At 36.2% G+C, this 20066-nt stretch overlaps 1 pseudogene; it reads right to left on the reverse strand.

The window, feature by feature from the left end:
* Window positions 1-1838: 1838 nt before the first annotated feature.
* LOC149148359 (beta-glucuronosyltransferase GlcAT14A pseudogene) lies at window positions 1839-2312 on the reverse strand (annotated as a pseudogene).
* Between the last annotated feature and the right edge of the window lie 17754 nt (window positions 2313-20066).

Here is a 20066-nt window from a genome sequence, read left to right on the forward strand (position 1 = left end):
TTTGTTTGTCAATTGAGGAGCGCTCTAGATCAACCCACCCACTCTTTCCAGCAGTATAAGTTGCACTACAACCTTTCTCCTTTTCTAGACTTCTCATGCCTTCCTGTTGGGATAAAAGTGGTGGTATCCATTGTCCACTTTCAGTTACCATGGTGAAAAGCCTTGTCTACGGTGTTTGAAGTAGTTTTTCTTGAGAAAATGAATAGGTCGGAAAAATGTAGTATGTATGCTCCTTTAATCTAAGGTAAAGTAAGAAATTCATCAATTGAAGGTCACGTCCCCTTCCCATTATTTCTTGCTTATAAGCACAACTACAATCAACCACACACATTGCCATGGTGTCGATCATGTTCATTTGATGCTCATCGTCTTGGAAAGGAAGTGTAACCAATTCACCCTAGCTAAACTCTTGCATTTCATCCTCGGCTGCCTTACCATCTGCTTTGGTCATGAAAACAATGAAACTGATGTTCCATTGCCTTATTCGTTCTTCTTCCATTCTCGGCTGCCTCATTCTATTAATGGCATTAGGACTAGGCCAATCTAATGTCAGTGAAAGACAATTCTCATCCACCTGGCGCACTAGAATTTTTATATAAGGATTAGTTGTCTGAAGATCTTCATTTTAAAGTATACTTGAATTAATCTCATTGGCTAGTTCATCGAACCAACCTACCAGTTGTGAGACTACCTCAAAACTCAGATTTGCAAAATCCAGCTCTATGTCTGAAGATTCTTTTTGCACGATTGTTAACTTTGGATGTGAAATGACCAGGCTATGTTCCCTTGGAGTAGTATCTATAAGCACAGAATAGCTGGTGGAAATGAGTTCAACCATGGACTTGGAAGGACCTCCATTATCCCAAGGCAATTTTCTACTCCGACAACAACAGATAATTGTGGTATTTTCTCAAACAAATGTGTAGCCTACTTTTGCAGGAGTCTTTCAATTCTCTCTTGCCTCATTAAGAATACAACAATGTCACCAAAATCCTCCCTTATAAAATTATGGAAGACAGTTACCAATGTTGTGTTAATATAATCTGGTTCTACGTTGTAAATATGTAGAATTTATACAACATATCGTTATTCATTAGCCATGAAGTTTGCCAAAACATTCAGTGCATCTTCATCTGGAGCTATAAGAAGTTATCCTTTTGTTCTATTCTCAAGTGACTGCTTGTTATTGGAAAGCTTAATCCCATGACAATGTTCTTTGAAAACCATATGTGTGAACATGGATTCAGAATCCACATATTGGTTTTGTTCTTCAGAAATGCATGTACCTGCAATAGACCTCAATTTAGCCTCTGCAACATTTTTGAGCATGACCATGGCAATTCCCACCTCGTTTATTGTTTTCTTATCATTTGGAAAATTGAAGGAAACTGTTTGAGAACCTTTGACATCCCCTGCATTATATATCAGTTGGATCCCACAAAAAGGAGCAGCAACCAAATTTACCATATTCCATTCCATATAAATACCCCCAGAATTTGTCAGAGCCTGAGGATGATTTTCCTAAATTTGAAGGTAGTTCTGGTAACAAGCAATTTCTTCGTCCACTTTCCCCATAAATTTTCAATGCATCACCCAGGTTATTCTATACCTCCAAAAAGATGGAGTCCAGGATGATAGAATATTTCTAGAGTGGTAATGCCAACTCTTGTTCATAAAAAGCGTTGGATAAATACCCGAAGGCAAATAGATAGTCAATACACAATTGGATTGTTGGTTGGTAGCGCAAAATTACATCTTGAAGCTCTCTCATAGCCTTTAATACATTTCCTTGGCTCAATTGAACATCAGGGATCTTTGAACCACAATGTTTGAAGATCCTAACCAAAATTACATCTTGAAGCTCTCTCATAGCCTTTAATACATTTCCTTGGCTCAATTGAACAGCAGGGATCTTTTCTTTTGCTAAATTTCCTGGCACACCAACCACCAGGAGTAACTCGACCTTGCCTCCGTTTCAAAAAAACTCTGTCAATTTTGTCAAGCACTGGATCATCTTGATGAAACCGCCTAGCAAAAGCAGCACCATTCTCTTCTATGGCCTGAAAATCACTTAGCTCAAGATAATGAGGCTCTGGTTTTGGAGGCACATCCCAAACTAGATAGTGCAGATCACTGTTTACAGTCGTGTTTTTGAATCCTGGGGCATTGGAAACAACAGTGTGAAAGTATCCTTCCTGTGCTAGCACAACATTTGAAAAATACATCAACACTGTTCTTGGTAGATTATCCCATCCAACAACACAATACTCCATGAAACTTCGACTGAGTACAACCCATGGAGAACCTGCCATTGATAAACAAACACATAATCAAACGGCCAAATGTAAGAGAATGTCCTTCAAAATACCTAATGTACAACCTTGACTTGCTTAAACTTTCATTGATTTGAATTCTATTAGTTTACAACGATTCTCATCACTATCGGGAATTGTATAAAATTATAAAACCCATCTGTCAACCTTTCACTTGAATAGCAAGCTGAATAGTTTGTTTTAATTAAGAAATTATTTGTTTCAACATTGACCACAGGGATAGATAAAAAGACAAGTGAAACTAAACAAACTGTTGAATTTTGGTAGCTGTGGTTGGTATTCTTCAATTACATTAGCCCACAAATTTAAAAGCAAAAATTCAAATTTATGTTCAACTCAGCTGCCAAAAAAATAAAAGGAGGGAAATTTTGAATTTTGAAATTGCCTCCACTATATATTGCCATTCGACCTCATCACTTGAAGCAATTCGGATCACTCAATTTCTTCTGTTTTCTGTCCACATGTACGAAGGAGAAAGAGTCGAGAAGACCAAAATCTGACAAAGCCTCCTTCTGATCTGTTTGACTGATTTATGGGCAGCGTTGACCAAGCTTTTTTGGGCAGTTTTACCACAGTTGACTAGGTTTTCTGAGGAAATTGCAGGAAGCTGAAATTCAGCCCTGTTGACCAGAGTTGACCAAATTTCAGAAGAAGTGCAGAAGGCCGAAAATGTGGTCTGTTTGACCAGGTTTGACTCATTGGATTTGCAATCAGTTTGACTTTATTTGTCTGGAAAAATCAGATTATATCTCTTGTTGAATTGAATAATTTCTCTAAGAAAAGGTTTCTGTGTTTTTCCCTAGTTAGGGTTTTTCCAGCGTAAAATTTTGTGTCTCTTGTGATTGACTGTCTCTTCATGATTCTAATGTCATTATTGTTTTATAGTTGAGATTTTCTATGTATAATTACTTAACGATAAATGTGACACAAGAAGAATTAATTAAGAAATCATTGGAAGTAATTATCAAACTAGAAGATCATGAAAAATCAACATGGTATCAGAGTCATGGTCAAAGAGCAACCATTAAAAGTGTAGCCCTGGTCAAGTCAAGGATGGTTTTGATTCTGACTAGAAGAACTTTGTATGGATCGTTGTATAAAGAGCTAGCTTAAAAAGACCAGCCATTGAAGTAACATTGAGATATAAAGCAAGGAAGAAGAAGGCCAAGTAGGAGCTTTGGTCTAGAATCCTTCTGTTGTGAAGACCGAGTTAATTCTAGACAGGCCAAGGTTGGTTTGAGGCCTGTTCATGGCCCTCCAAGATTAAGGGTCTGTGTCAAGATTAGGGCTGGCTGCAGGCTACCCTAGCCCTAGGTTCAGGTTCACAGGATGATTAAGTAGGCCGGAAATATTCATGGAGGACCAAGTGCCTCTAAGCTTTGTAATCTGGTCAGTTGTACACTATCTGATCCTTTCTCAGAAGTCTTTGGCAGAGGCAGAAAGTACAGGAGCTATTTCTAATAACTGCCTTCTAAAGATGGTGTTTTACCCAATGGTGCAAAAAGATCTCTGACATTTACTTATGCTTCCATTACAACAACAGAATCCAATAATTCCATGAAGATAACAAAACAATTCATTATCAAATTTAGCAAGCTCCAAGAGTCAATTGAGATCAGATTGTCAAATGACTTGTGCCATTGAAACATCACTGATATAGTGACAAACAGTGTGAATGCAGAGGCATGGAGATCCTATGACACATTTTTTTATGATTTTGGACACTTGACTACAGCAGGATAATTTGCACATAAATTTTTGGGCTTAAACCCTAGAAGACCTGAAGCATGATCCTGAGTGAATTCTGAAGTTTGTGGCGGTATTGAAGCTGTGGTATACACTCGAATTTTTTGAAGTAAAACCTAAGCTCCATTCTAAGTTGATCTTTAGACCTTTATTGTGGCAAGATGGTGCTTGTTGCTGACCACGAGGGTTCATTACTAAAGCTACTAAGAGTGTCAAAGCATTGATAGCTGTTTCTTGAACTGATGTTTAACTTGCCATGGCTGAGTTTAGCTCATATTGATGCCATTAAATATAGTGAGAGTATTGGCTATAGACATTTGTTGAGGCAGAATGGACATTGGATACACTTGATTCAAGTGTCATGAACTGTTAAAGCATATTGATGATTGAATACAGACCCACTCCACTAGCTTCATGATTTGAATTTGAAAGTAAAAGAATTCATGTTTTGATGTTTATCAATGTGGTATGCTGATCATGCACAGGGGTTGAGTTCAGTTTTTGAAAGGGCATTCATAAGTTTACAGTGAAGAAGATGACAAGTTCCTCATCAGTTTTTGGAGACCGAAATTCTCTTGTGAAAGACGAGTCATTTTCAGAACTGAAGATTGTCCTTGTAAAGGACATATTGTTGCTATTGCTATAATTGTTTTTGAAGAGGCTGAGCTACTTAGTTTGAAAGGGTCGAGAGCAATCATCTCTGTGAACAAATCCTATGGACAGAATTTGCTATTGACTCTAAACGAAGTCCGGAAGTTGCTCATGCCACTTGAAGATTGTTCATTTATTAAGGTTTTTGGTTGAGGGAGTAAGTTCTCTTGTAAGATTCTATAGAGGACAATGAAATGCCATGGTCTTATTCCCTTCTTTGAAGACTCCTTACGTTCATTCGACCTGCTATATTTTGTCCTTGTTGATGACAGTTGGAGGGTGTTTTTTTCTTTACAATGCTAGAAAGAAGCAGAACACAAGCTCTACAAAAGCTATAATGGATGTAACATCCTTGATTGATTGATGAGATTTCATCACATGTGCAAAGGCATGGGGACTCTAGGGTTTTGGACATTTGGATAATGAAATAAAATTTGCATATGACAAACTATGTTGGACTTACAAAAGTGTAGATGAAAATTGGAAATCTAGGGTTTGTAAACCCTAGAAGACTAGAAGTCTTGGATGAGAAAGCCCTAGAGTTTGTGGATAAAACCTTAGAGCTAGACCTAGATCGATGTTTCCGCTGAAAGAAGAAACCCTAGCTCATGCAAGGAAGGAAAGGAAAGCAACATGCTGATGACGACAATAGGGATGATGAGTTTGCAGATGGATTTCAATGATTTCTGCAAGAAGGAAAAGATCAAGAGGGAGTTGACAATTCCCTACAATCCTCAAAATATAAGTACTTCATATCTTTATTCCTTGATTATTATTATTAATTTAATTCTGGTTAGCCTCTTGTCTTTGTTTCTTTTGCTTCGTTATAATCGTTTCTTACATGACTTCCTAATGAGGTTTGCAGGCACATCATGAAGGTTGCCAAGGCTTTAGCAGCAGATGGAAGCATTGGGAAGAACGAAGCAAAGCTTCTGACAAGAAGATTTTCCCAGAGTGATTTGTGTTCAAGAGGAGAAATTGTATTGACATTTAGAACCGTGCCTGATGACCGGAAGAGCTCCTAGTTCAGAGGGAACAGGGAAGGCCAACAAGTTTGAAGGATGCTATAATGAAGGAAATTGTGCCAAAGAGAAGTCATTGGTGACTTCCAAATGGATCTACAAGATGAAGTATGTTGTACATGGCAACAGAGACAATCGATCAAAGCACATTGAGATCATGGTACCACCAAATGTGGAACATGGTACAAAAGGAATAGTGAGGCTCCTATGCATTTCTACAAATAAGCATGTCGCTAACATTCTCACAAAGCCTCTGTCCCAGAGTGAAGATTGTATACTTGAAGGACAAGCTTCAAGTAGTTGAGAAAAGTCAAGAAGACTGAACCCTGACCTACGTTGACCAGGGCTTTCTGGGAAGTTTGACTGCAGTTGACTAGGGTTTCTGAGGAAATTGCAAGAGGCCGAAATTCAGTCCTCTTGACCAAAGTTGACCAAATTTCATAAGAAGTACAGAAGGCCAAAAATGTAGTATGTTCGACCAGGTTTAACTCATTGGATTTGTGATTAGTTTGACTTTATTTGTATGGAAAAATCAGATTGTATCTCTTGTTGAATTGGATAATTTCTCTAAGAAAAGATTGTTGGGTTTTCCCTAGTTAGGGTTTTCCCAGGGTAAAATTGTGTCTCTTATGATTGATTGTCTCTTCATGATTCTACTGTCATTATTGTTTTATAGCTAATATTTTCTATGTATAATTTTGTCATAGTAATATAGTACGTTGTTCCTGAGATTACCTTTGGTTCTGTTCTGAGATCTGTAGAGAATTGTTGAGCAAGGGGGAGGATAGCTTCATCTTAAAGCATCCCTCTACCCAACGTTAAGCTTGATGGGAAGAATTATCCTATCTTCAAGTGAACGGTGCTAAACATATAATTGAAGAATTGATTGTTAAGACTTGTGGAGGGTAAGAAGACAAATTGCACTGTTGCTAAAGAATTAGTAAAGCTATAAGACAAATTGCACTGTTATATAGAGTGTCTATACAACAGTCTATATATTACAACTAAGTACAATGTGGAGAATAGGAAATGGAGAGAAAGTGAGAATAGGTGAAGATCCCTAGGTGAGGTTTAAAAGGCTCCAGGAGATTAATGAAGAAACTATTGAGACCCTGCATAACAATGGCACACAATCAAGCTGATATTGTGGATCCAAATTTGACCACCATGCAGAAACAGCACTAGATATCAGCAAGGTCAACAGGTTTAGAAGGATATTCGTTTGACAATCGAGTTGGCTATGTTAACAACTTAACATATTGCATTGTTGCAACTAAGTACAATCAAAATTAGAGATAAGGAGGATGAATTAAATTGGTCTAACAACCTTGATTCAGTCGGCTACATAGCAAAGCTTGGTTACAAAGCAGTGCTCACAGAGAAAACACAAGGGGAGCCAGTATGCTGGTAGAGAAGCATATGGAAAATCAAAGACGAAGTCAAAACTAAGTTGTTTAGAAAAAAGATATTGAAATTTAACTGAGGATATAAACCTAGGATACCTACCACAGTCCGGGTAGAATTTGAATATTTTTCTAAATTCTTAACCAGACCATATAAGGGTTCCCCTACATATTAGCATCACTAGTTGTACTTTGTAGTCCCATTTACCAATCTGTCAGGCTTTATTTAGACTTAAATAAAATTATCTTGCCTTATCTACATTGTTTCTCAGCCTTATATCTTATGCTACAAAATTAGATAGAACTTTGTAATAAAGGCAGGACAACCTTTCAATCTGAGTCTTGACTTGCAGCATCCTACAAGTTGGTCAGGCTTAAATTTTTTTGTTGGCAGGTATTGAACGATGATACTATATCTATAAAATATATTTCTTCTGTACTAACTGTATTGCCTAGAATATTTTGGTCATTGAAGTTGTGGGTTGGTAGGCTCTAATAGCCCACTTGGAGCACAACCCCTTGAAAAATTCGGCTTTAAGAAGAATTACATGAGAAAATTGTTGTCACTTAGATGTCAGTAAAAACAGGTAGGTCTTTAGACTTTTGATCATAGTTGAGAACATTCCTGAGATAATTTTCTTTGATACTCCAGACTATAAAATTTCTGAGAATGCTGCAAAATGGAAAAACTGGAACTAGACATGCTTAAACCTTCTGCACTCCTCAAAATAGTTCCGCTTACACTGTTTGATTTATAAAACAGAGAATGCCAAGCCAACTGAGCAATGGCATTCATCAACTCCTATATCTTCAGACTTGATTGTTTCTCTTGAAGTCTCATCTTCCGAAGGCTAGTGATTGGTCAGAAAGAAGCCTTGACTTTCAGTAGATGAGCTTTTCTCTAAACAAACCTCTTGATGTGGAAGTAATAGTGGCTTTCCTTGACCCTGTCAAGACTTCCAAATTAAGCTTTCCATCTTATTATATTTTAACCATTTATTTTTCACATGCTAAGGGATGGAGGCTCTACCCTTTCCATACTTAGATTTCTGGTTGTTCAAATTTCTTCCTCAGGTAGCAATACCCTTTCATTTGGCTTAGCATTAGCTTTTGAGTTTTGGGCATGGTAGACATACTGTAAGCTAGCTTGGGAGGAGGGGACCAGGTCCTGAATCCGTCAACCAACTTCTGTAGGAAATTAGGAATAATTCAAATAAAGTGATGTTGTTTCAATGTTATACAAATGAATTATTATATTTTATGTCTTAAAATTTAATAGTTTCCCATTATCATTGTTAAATAATTTTTGTGAAATTCCATTTTGCCTCAAAATTCAATTTCTGATATATGTTCTTTCAATGTTGACTCAACAATTATTTTGCAAATTATAATTCTATTTTCTATGAACAAGTGAATTTATATGAAGCATATCTCAACGCTTGAAAACTGTTGATGCAGGTTTGCAGATCGATTGGAAATTTTACTTGTGGAATATTTAGTGAGATGTCAAAAGATAATCATGGGAAGAAACCATCAAGGCAAACAGATGTATTATCATACTTTCAAAAGGCTCCATCCAAAAATACACATCCTCTTCATGATTCAAGCTCCTTTGAACAATCTGTTACTGAGAGAGAGGTTAACTCTTGTGGAAATGCATTTGATATCCATACGATGGATGAAGAAATAGGTTCCTCAAGTGGTCAGGGTGAGATAAATGTAGTTTCAACAGAAATTGGTGATGAAAATGTTAAAGATTTTTCCTTGGAAAGTGACACAATCCATTCGCGGAAAAGGAAAAGAGGCCAGTGGGCCATAGGAAGACGATTCCAAGAAAATTGGGTCTCAAGTTTTCCATTTATTGAAGAAATACCTCCTACAAATGAGAAAGAGCTTTTCCGACAAGTTAGATGTATTGCGTGTAGTTGGAAAACTCAAAAGGAAGTGAAATTTCAGATGAAGCTAGATACGGTACAAAAGCATGCAGGAAAGGTGTATGAAAAGAAAATTGTAAATGGTAAAGAGAAATCTATTGTTAGATGGAAATCTTCCGAGGAATGTCGACATGTTGAATATGCAGAAGAATATAAAAAATATTTATTATGTAAGAGGAAACTTGAGGCGGACGGAGGAACCATCATATCTCTATTTGAAAAGACGATGGAAAGAAAATTTTTATCCAAGACGATACAATTGAGCACTGTATTTCACATCTTATCTAAAGGTCGTCCTATGACAGATTATCCAGATCACATGAAATTACTATCTTTTCTTCAAGTGCCAAACTTTCCATCTTCTCATTGGTCTGTAACTAGTGGTTGGGGATGGGCAGGATATCTAGCTCAAGTAGAAAAGGATGATTTGAAAGAGAAGATTGCAAATGCTAGGTTTTTGGCATTGTCTTTAGATGAGGTTACAGCTATAGATAATACTTCATGGATTTGCATGAGCATTTATATGGTTAATGACCATATTAGACATTCCTATCTACTTGGGATTAATAAGATGAGAGAGACTTCTACAGCTGAAAATATTTATGAACTTGTTCTTAATGGATTGAAGGAAAGTGGTATGGATGAATTAATGATTGCAAAAAAGTTGGTATGTGTTGGAGCAGATGGAGCAGCGGTAATGAAAGGAAAAAGGAATGGCCTTTGTGTTAGGCTACAACTATCAGCTTCACCATATATGCTTAATATTCATTGTATGGCTCATAGGATGAATCTTGCATTTAAAATAGTAAGCAAGTTTCCATCAGTTTCAAAAGTTGAAGATCTTGTACGTGAGACTCATGCATACTTTTCTCGTAGTCCCAAACGATATTTAGAGTTTCAACAATTTGCAGATGGTATTACGGATGGAAAAAAACTACTGAAAGATGTTGATACAAGATGGATCTCATTAAATGGACCAGCTCAAAGACTATTTAGTGAGTTCAAATCTTTGGTAGGGTTGATGTATGAAAATCGCTATAATGTAGACAAAGCTCAAGATCTTCTTTTTCAACTAACTAATATAGAGACATTATTGACATTGGCTGGAATTCTTCCTATGCTACATGAAATGAATGTCCTCGTGAAAATGTCTCAGAATCGCACAATGTATATTGCGGAATACACAAATGCAAGAAAGTCAGCATGTCTTGCATTGGATAATTTGTATATGATGCCAGACTCTTTTACTGGTCCAGAGTTTAAAAGTTGGACTGAGATCATCAATATAGAAAATACTGAAAATTTTTTGACCTTTGATGAAAAAGGGATACTATGTATCGTAGTGCGTGGGTATATGGTTCCCTTTCATTATATTAGTAAGACAGGACGAATCACCAAAGATTGCCCCGTGTCAAGAGACCAATTTGATAATATTGTGATTTCAGTGAGACAAAATTTGATAGAAATTGCAAGATCACTATCATTAGAGATAAGAGAACGATTTCCTCGAGATGAATTGTTGGAGGCCATGTGTGTGGTATACCCTCAATATTGGAACAATTGTCAATGTCGAAGAAATTTAAAAGTTGATTTTCAAAAAAGATTAAAATGTTTAGTAGACCATTTTTTCAAGAAAGTCTGGATACATGGAGAACAAATTGAAGGTATTTTAGATTCATCAAAATTGTATCAACAAGGTGGACGCTTTGCTGAAACAATGTGGAAGCAATATCCTTTTTTGGAGAATCCTAATGAAAATGGTGCTATAACAAGATTATGGACTACTTTAAGTGCTAGCCAATACCTGCAAGAAAACATATCAGAATATTTCAAATTAGCAGATTTGTGTCAAACCATGATTTTGGGATCAGTGGAGGATGAGAGAATGTTTAGTGCATTATCATTCTTGAAGTCAAAGTTGAGGAACAAGCTTGATAAACATGTGGATACATGTTTAAGATTATATGTAACAAAGTATGACATTGACAATTTTCCATATGAAAGAGCACTAACTCTTTGGCGATCAGATTGTGATAGAAGGGGAGAAAACAATATAACAAATCTATCTAATGAACTTGATATAGAACATAATGTTTTGGAGGCTCATAATGACAGTTCATTTAGAGAAGATCATGTTCACAATTTAGAAAATGAGGACCAAGATGAGAACTGGGAAATTGAACTACCCTAGGACTCTTATTTTGGTATACATGTTCCATTGATCATGCAAAATTACTATATGTCAACTTCAGGTAAAAATACGTTCTATATTTGTATTTTTCATTGTAACATTGCAGCAACATTATTTTGATGTGTGTTATTTTAAGATTGATGTTTCAAATTTAATCATTACATTGTTTGTTTCTTATTTGTGACAGGAAATAAAGCTGGATTTGGTGAGGTTGGGACCTATTTCTTTTCATTTGCTAGCCATTTCTTGTCAGTGATTTGTCAGCCATGTTTTCAAGTCTTTTAGGTACTAAGTTGTTCGGGTCCCCACATGTCCTTAGGACCATTAAGGGATGAGATAACATGAGTCAGTCCAACTCATGCCCCGAATTTACTTTTTACCTATTGATGTAAGTGTTTTGTTACCACTTATCACCAACAAAATTCTACCATAACATAAACCAACTTGAAGACGACACTTCTCATCTTCCTTTTACATAAATGCTCTATGGATCTCCCTACTATACTTTTCCGAGACCAACGTCCCTTCTTGGTAGGTCTCTCCACCATACCACTAATCACACAATAGTAACTACTGCCTTCTATAAATCTCTCTAGTCTCAGTTATTTGTGTCCCTGTCACACTCGACCAATATAATCTTGCAGGTCTACTTTTTTATCATATCTTTATTTTTTGTTATTTTGTGTATTTAACATTAGTACCATCCAAGAGTAACGAGTTAGTGTTCTTTGGATTTGATCTTTGATTTGAAATGAAGTCAGATTTGATGAAGCTGGGACCTATTTCTTTTCACATAGACAGTGTCCTAGTATTAAATGATAAATAACTAATTTAAGAAGTCTAACGCTAAGCAACAATGGGCTTATTCAAGTACATGAAATTGCGTTGATGTCTAGCTCTAATATCTTAGAAAATTTTAGCAGTTTGTTTGCTGCTTGTTTAGAGGATTTTGTCAAGTTTGAAATTTTTGGTTTATTTTGGTCATATTTTTTTAGTCGCTTGACTTATTTCATGCATAGATCGACAGATCTAGTTTTATTTTTATAATTATTGTTGTTTTCTTTATATATTTGGTGGTTTGAGGAAAGATATTTGATTTCCTTTCACTTTGTGGCATGATTTCAACATCTTCACCTTTTAGAATATAGTAAAATATTATTCTTATTTTATGTTTTCTTGGAAAAGAATTATTGATATTTGGAAAGGGAAATAAGCCCTAGGTAGCTAAGCGAAGAGAAAAATGGTCTATGTACTAGGTTCCTGCGCATTCATCGTAGGAGACCTATTGGCATGAGACCGACATTCCTTTTATGCAATTACACTTTTTCAAGGCGGAGCTGAGTTTGCTGACTTGGGAAGAACACTGACAGCTGATCATAATGCTAAGGAGATTATAATGTTGGTTTCAAAAACAGGATTGTGAAAATTGTTTGCACTAGTTCTTCTTTTGGTCATATTTACTACCAAATTTGTGTCTTGCTGATTTTTTACATTTGTAATGACCTTGTGCAGAGATGGTTTGAAGAGCCCGATGTTAGAGTGTGAAGACTCTCTACAAACCACAAGGACTACATTTTCTTGGAGGGCACTCGATGTTCTTGGTGTTGCTGAGTCTCTTCGCTCGAAGCGTAAATGGATACAATGGTATGGCCATAACATCACTTAATTTGATCCTCTTTACTAATCTCCTAATATCATTTCAATACATCAAATTGCTTTGTTTTCATGGAATCCAAAGATACATCAGTAATGTTATTTTGTCTTGGAAATACTAAATTATTTTGTTTTGGTATCACCCAGTTTGAGTTGTTCTTTGCAACTACCACTTGATCATTTAACAAGCATTTGAAATTCAAAGTGAAATAAAGCTCTTTTAGTTTTTTTCCAGAAGAAGATTAGATGTTGATTGATTTCATTTTCCAACAAATGTGGTATTTAAGTTACTTTCTTCTTGCAAGTCGATTTTACCGTTATTAGTACACTGCTAGTAGATTTGTTTGACATGATCATTTTCTTCAATTTCAGGGTCGACTAGCTTAATGATAGTGTCCTTTTGCTTCAGCTCATGTTCATTCATCAGTTCTCAATTGATTCTCTCTGTGTTCAAAATGGATTCAAGTAGCTTAGGAATTACATCGATTTCCATGTTCATTCATCAGTTCTCAACTGATTCTCTCTGTGTTCAATGGATTCAAGTAGCTTGGAAATCACATCAATTTCCTTTTATATTGTATTAAAATGTACAGGAATGTCATAGTGGAATTGCTTTCCACAACAATACTTCTTTGTAACTATGGACTTTATCTCAACTCAACTGGATTTCATTTCTAACAAGAGATTTCCTTAATAAATTCCTCTTGAAAAAATTTTCTGTTATAAAACTTTGCAAAAGCATACCCTTGGTATAGCTCACTACACAAGAAAATTCATTTTTGAAGCATAATTCTTATACTTGCAACTTTCATTTCTCTGTATAGACTTTCTAGAAAATAAATTGCGTGTAAAGAGTCTATATTCCACTCTTGGATTCATTTTGTTCGAGAGTTATGTGAAGGAGTAACGAACCTAGTAGTCACAGGACGAAACAAACCCTGAGGCAGTAAAAATTTGTACATGGGTCCACATTTGCTCCCGTTATGGTCCTTACAGAGAGTGCATTGAAGGTAGGTATGTTGCAGTTGGTAGAATATGACGAATGTGCTCCCTTCATGTTCTCTAAGACGACAACTTACAATTATTTGACAATTTCCTCATCCAAATGATTTTGAATGAGTAATTCCATCTAAATTTAACTGATTTTCAAACTGGGATTTAGTCTTCTTAATTTAACTGATTTTCAAACTGAGATTTAGTCAGTGTTATTGAGGAGTGAAATAGAAACTGATTTTCTCTTGCAGAGAATAACAAGGATTGGTGTGAGCTTATACTCTGCCTTATAGACCTTCAAATACAAATAAGCTCTTGTATCCCTATTTCAATCACATAATTTAAATGAATATAATGTCATTTTATTAGAAAAATGCAATGAGTATGAAATAGATCATCAGAATGGCCACTGTAGCCCAGGCTGGTGAGAACTTGAGTATTTTATATCTGACTAAACACATGCACGTGAAAAGAAACATCACCTGACACAGACATGAACAAGATAGAATCTAGATATTAGAATTTTGGGGAAAAACAATTGTGCCTTAACAGAGAGCTTCTTATCCTACACCACACATTTCACTCTTTCAAGGTGGAGTTACAAACTGAACATGCAATGACTGAGCTGCATGGTCACCAAAGTTGTAACACACCCAAAAAAACAATGCTTCATATCGGCTTCTCAATTATGTGTGTTTAGCATTAGTGATATAGTCTCTTCTGAACTTTTATTTCAAGTAGAAATTTGATTAAATTTCAAAAGTGCAAGAAATCACAGAAAACCCTCCGGCAGTAAATTGATAGGATAAATCTTCAAAAAAACCTGGAAGCTGTCCTGTTCATATTGTCCTGGACTTTTTAGCCAAGTTAATATGTCTGTAAAGAATACTATTTTATCCTAAGAAAAGATTGACACTTTGTTTATCACCAGATGAAAATAAATTAGAAGCAAAACAGCAGGTTGGTGACAAATCCAAAACAAGTTGCAAGACTGTAACCCAATCTGCAAAACATCAAAAAACTGATTGTCCCAGAGTGGGATGCACTATGGTAAGCTGTGCTGTCCCATCTTTTACTAGTGTCAGCTTCATAGCACCTGCTTCCATTTCCAGCAGCTCTGTCTTTAAGAGAGCATCGACCTCTATCTTGATAGTGTTGTCATCAAGAGATTTGTAGCTGATTTCCATTTTTAATCTTTATGGCAGCTGTTTATAGTCCTGTAGGACTGAACGTATGGATGTTTCAAAGCTTCATTAGCTGTTATTCTTTTGTTTCCATCCACTTGTAACATTTGTTTCAGCAAATCCACACCTTCTAGACACCCAACATTTTTAACAAATCTTGTGAGGGATGGGAAAGGCTTTCCCGGATTTGGAAATATGATATCCAACTACTCCTTTACAGATTTCCCACGAAATAGTGGCTCACCGATGAACAATTCTACCGACATGTTATTTGTTGCTTTTTTCTAGACTAGCTCTCACAAAGCATTTGAGTTGTTCCTGTTCCTGGTTGGTTTTTTTATAATTTTATAGACAAGTTCCATGTCGTGGAAATGTGAAAAAAGATAGTGATATTGCCACCATGTGGCTCTTATCATATATGGTTTTATACTTCTTCAAAAAATTCTCTAAGAGTTCACAATGCTAAAATTCACTAGGACTTTACAAAGTTTTATTATTTAGTGAAAGACTTGCCAAGTTCTTACAAGATTTTATAATTGAGTAAAATATTCGCCATGCCTGGTGAGAGATTCGCCAGAAAATTATATATACATATTATATTATTGATAAAATCGCCTTCCATTTTTCCTATATACCATGGAGATTCGCCCAATTATTATATTTATAAATTTGGGGGGGGGTTCTTAAAATTTTCCCTGTGTGTATGTCCTTTGTGTTGTGTGTTCCTAGCCGAGTTGGGAATGATCCCTTTCAACCTGGAACTCACCTTCACCTTCTTCCCCTCACAATGGAAAAACCATTAACACAAGTACACTTACACTCACTAGGCACACGAACCTCACTTCTCAAAGACAAAGTGAACCACTCTCCTGTGCTGACAAGCAAGAGTTGAGGAAAATCCTTAAGACAATGGCAACCAGGCCATCATACCAGATGGGACTCTCACACCAAATGGTTTGAGGTCTAGTTGGGACTTCATACCGGGGTGATCCCCTAAATGTTGGTGGGTTCAACACCGTCAACAGAAGGCTAATTTGGTTGCAGCAATGGCATTGGGATTCTTCCTGGTGTCGACCACATTCACCCTTTCTCTCATAAAAGCAGGAGATACGAGGTTGTCTGGAAAATGCTTCTTACACAATTGTACAATCTTCTTTGTAGTTCATCGTATGACAGATTGTACGTGTCCATAATAGGATCATCTTCAAGAGGAACAACTTCCCCTTCCTTGCCCGGAGCTGACTCCGTTACTAGAGGTGGTGGAGAATGAACGATGACCTATTGTGTGTTAGGCATCAAGTCGACATCTTGATTGTGTGGCTCTGGTTCATCCTCCATGTCTATGATTTCTATCCATTGTTCAACCTGCTGAGCAAGCTCTGTGTCCTATACATGTCTGCTCTCCTCCTTTGTTGGTTGTCAGTTTTTTTCTTGTTCTTCAACTTGTTTTCGCGTTATTTCTTTTGCTATTGTGCTCCACCTTTCTTCTTCTTCCCGATTTTGCTTCTCTTCTTTTTCTTGCTTCTTTTTTTCTTCCTCCAATCTCCTCTACTCTTCCCTCTTCCTTCGTTCTACTCTCTACATCCTCTATTTCCTCTTTTCCTCTGCTACTAAATGTTAGGTAGTAGAAGCCCCGCGCAACGGTCATGGGGCACAAAGCCCGAAGTTTTGGGTAGAGATAGGGTAAAGACTTCGCGGGATGCGCGAAGCACGATTTGTAATAAGTTGAAGTCAAAGGGTAGTCTGCCCAAATATAATGTAAATAAATGTAAGTTGAGTTGGCTCGCCCATGGATCACGGTCTATGAAAAGGTATAAATAGAGCAAGGTTCTATAGGTAGAGGTAGCATAGTTTTTGGTATGTAATCTTGGATCTGATATGTAATGGGTTTTTTAGGAGAACAATCTAAAAGCGTCTGTAAGTCCAAGTTGAGGGTTTGGGTAGTGGATAGAGGCTCTGCAGCTCTGTGTGCAGAGGCCTGGAAGAGTCTGCAGCTGTGTGCATGGACCCCTGCAACTGAGTGCGCAGGGCGGATCTGGATGTATTGGTGATAAAGTGGAAATAAAGATAAGTTTCTTCTGTAAATTCTGTGTTACACTCTGAGTTATCGTGGATCTGACTTTGTGTATGGTTTATATAACTATTTGATCTATGCGCATATGCTTATGTTATAGATGTATGTGAATCTGAGTTTATTCTAAGTGCGCGAACTGGTTAAATCTATTAAATGTTTGCTTAAAGACCCTGCTAAATAGATCTGATTTAAACAATGTAAACTTTGAAACGGGAACTCTGGCCAAAAAACCCCTAAAAACATCAAAAATAGTGCTAAAAACGAAAAGTGTTGATGCTGGAATAACACCTTTTTTTTCTAGGGTAAATTTTGAACATGTTTTAAAAATGTTGGTGAAAACCAATTTTTTGTGCAAAAATTGTCCCAAAAACACCCTCAAAATAAAAAGTGTTGATGTTTGAATAACATTTTTTTTTCAAGGGTAATATTTCAACATTTCGAAATAATGGCGTAAAATATTTTATCAAGACCCTGAAAAACATTAAAATTTCAAAAAAATAATGAAAACATAAAATAAAATTAAAAATTAAAACAATGAAAAAACATTAAACAAAAAAAAGTTTAAAAAATAACAAAACATAAATTAAAGTATATACTAAAAAAAAAAATCAATCATAAAAATGTAAAATTAAAAAACTAAAAAAAAGACTTAAAAATTATAAACAAATATATAGTAAATATAAGAAGAGTTTCGGCGAAAATCACATGAAGAAATCCTTTGTCGACGCATTTCGAACCAACCAGTGTGGTTCATCGTCACGACAAGTTGAAGAAACAGATCCAGCTTTGCATGTTAAATAGTCTCAACAGAGCCTCCAATGGCTAACTTGACCAACAACTAATTTTGACTTAGGGACCAGAGTCATAAAATCATTTTTATAAAATTTCAAGGAAGTTAGTTATATTTGGTGACCATACCTTTAAAATATATATAAAAATATAAAAAATAATTTTAATTGGTGTTTAAGTTAATAGATACTTTAAAAGTATCATTTAATAATTAAAAATTATAAGTTATTTGTAATTTAAATTTAGCTATATGGGAGATCTTTCTTTTAATATAAATATATAAAAAGTAATTTTAAGATAAAAGTTAGTTAGAATAAATATATATTAGAACGAGAAAATAATAATAAATAAATAACTAAAAAAAAAAATCTAACTAAGAACATAGCTAGTAAAGGTTAAATTTAGTTGAAAAAAAAATGTATATATATATATAAATAATGATAATAATACAAATATATATATAATTTTTTTATGTATTAAAAAAAAAAAAAAAAAAGGAGGAAGGCGGGGGGTTATTTAAAAAGGAATAATAGATAAGATTATAATTTTTTAATATCCAACAGGAAAAAAATAAATAAAAAGAAAGAGCGATACAAAATAAAAAGAAGGAGAAGGACAGGAAAAAGACCATTAGAAAACCACAGAGCAAGAAGGATAAACCCTAAGAGGAAGGAAAAGACAAGGCTCCAGGGGGAACAACGAAAGCTCGAAAAGGATAAAAAGGGGGCGGGAAAGGAAAAGAAAGACTAGGAAGAAAGGTTAGGGATCCAACAGCTACTGATCTTCCAGTCATCATCTCTATTGAGATTATTAGGCATTCTTTCAATCTCAATAGCTTCCCTGAATTTACGATGATGGAACTAAGCAACTTTGGCAATAACCTTGGCCTCCTCTATACAAACCTGATGCTTGGCCTTTTCCGCATGCTCTGCTAATGCTGAAGACTTGGTTCTCCCATGTCTTAGGTCAGCTGCATATTCGTTGATCCTTTGATGGATGGAGCGCCATGTTTCCTTGATATAGGGAGTCCCACAAGAACAAGGGATCAAGTAGAAACCCTTCATGTCCTTAGGGTCAACAGGATCTTTCGCCGATTCGAGGGATTTACGAATGGTGTTGAGGGGCCTAAAGGTTGAGGGAATATCATACCTCTTAAGGATCCAAGCAATCTTGTCTGTGGTTCCTTGGACATAGGGAAGATGGACACCTAGTCGATGCTCCTTCGGTTCTTTTTTAATTAACGTATTTTTAGAGGCTTTAAGGAAAGCCTTCTGACCTAGGCGCCTACTATAGCCATTCTCCACAAAGACATTAAGGAGATGGGATCTCTCCTTATCAAATCTCTCAGTATCAAAAATCCTAAGGGCACGAGTAGCGAGGGTGTTAAGAACACCCATCTTGAAAACGCATACTGAGCAGTATCTTCATGCCGATTCCCAACCTTTCCATGCTCAAAAGATGGGTGTTCTTAACACCCTCACTACTCGTGCCCTTAGTGTTGTGGGGAAAAATGCCTATGCAGGACGATCCTATCCACCTAAGGTGTGATAGTGCCTTAGCAACAAACAGAGACAGCTATTCTAGTATTCTTCCTTTATGAATTAAGAATGAAGAGAGATAGATGGACTAACCGGTGTCTTCCGTTTGTCCCTCGATCCGGTCTCTCTTCTCTTTGAGGGTTCCCAGCTACTTGCCTTCTCGCTCGCCCAGCTTCAAGAGGTTTCTGCAAGATCACAAGAAGAGAACACTACACAAGACATGGATTCATATTCATAACTAGTTCAGGATTAGAAATAAACTAAACATACTAATGCAATCATACATCAAAGATACATCAGTATATAGGAGAAACCAAGATAGATTTATTGATGAATAACAAGGTTCAGGAAGAGATACAACCCAGAGGGCTCCAATCCAGCATCTCCTTCCCAGCAAATGGAATTCCTATCTTCACCCCCTTTCAAAGCATTAAGCACCCAATGATTCCAATCTCAAACCAACAACAATTCTTTGCAATAACAAAATTCCAACCTCTAGATCTCATGGAGGAGAGATCCATATATAGATGTTTGGAGAGAGGATGAGTCAGCTTG

Source organism: Pinus tabuliformis, chromosome 9, assembly GCF_031772625.1.
Source record: "Pinus tabuliformis cultivar Carrire ecotype Pingquan chromosome 9, CPIR1, whole genome shotgun sequence".
In the NCBI taxonomy this organism is placed as follows: domain Eukaryota; kingdom Viridiplantae; phylum Streptophyta; class Pinopsida; order Pinales; family Pinaceae; genus Pinus; species Pinus tabuliformis.